Raw genomic sequence first — 642 nt, forward strand, 5'->3', positions numbered from 1 at the left:
CTACTTATCTCGTACATGCCCCCTTTTGTTTGAGGTTTTCCTACCATGGTTCGGTCGCTTCCCCACTGATAATGATTTTGGGCCATGCTCTCAATAAGTTGATAAGCGTCAGCGTAAGGTTTATCCATAAGCGCACCACCGGCGGCGGCGTCTATTGTTAACCTTGTGTTGTACAAGAGACCATTGTAGAAGGTATGAATTACTAACCAGTCCTCCAAACCATGGTGTGGGCAAAGTCTCATCATGTCTTTGTATCTTTCCCATGCTTCGAAAAGAGACTCGTTATCTTTTTGCTTAAATCCATTTATCTGGGCTCTTAACATAGCTGTTTTGCTTGGAGGAAAATATCGGGCAAGAAAGACTTTCTTCAACTCATTCCATGTGGTGACTGAGTTGGAAGGAAGAGACTGAAGCCATCTTCTAGCTTTATCTCTTAACGAGAAAGGAAAGAGACGAAGTCGAATTGCCTCTGAAGTGACACCATTAGCTTTAACAGTATCAGCGTATTGGACAAATACGGATAAATGAAGGTTTGGATCCTCGGTAGGATTTCCAGAAAATTGGTTCTGTTGCACTGCCTGCAACAACGAAGGTTTAAGTTCGAAGTTATTCGCTTCAATTGCAGGTGGAGTAATACTCGAA

At 42.7% G+C, this 642-nt stretch overlaps 1 non-coding gene across 1 annotated transcript; it reads left to right on the forward strand.

Annotated features, from left to right (window-relative positions):
* Positions 1-216: 216 nt before the first annotated feature.
* On the forward strand, positions 217-323 carry LOC127124120 (small nucleolar RNA R71). The gene has a single exon (XR_007803757.1). It is a non-coding gene; the product is annotated as a small nucleolar RNA R71 (small nucleolar RNA).
* The last annotated feature ends 319 nt before the right edge of the window (positions 324-642 follow it).

This window comes from Lathyrus oleraceus, chromosome 2 (genome assembly GCF_024323335.1).
Source record: "Lathyrus oleraceus cultivar Zhongwan6 chromosome 2, CAAS_Psat_ZW6_1.0, whole genome shotgun sequence".
Taxonomy (NCBI): domain Eukaryota; kingdom Viridiplantae; phylum Streptophyta; class Magnoliopsida; order Fabales; family Fabaceae; genus Lathyrus; species Lathyrus oleraceus.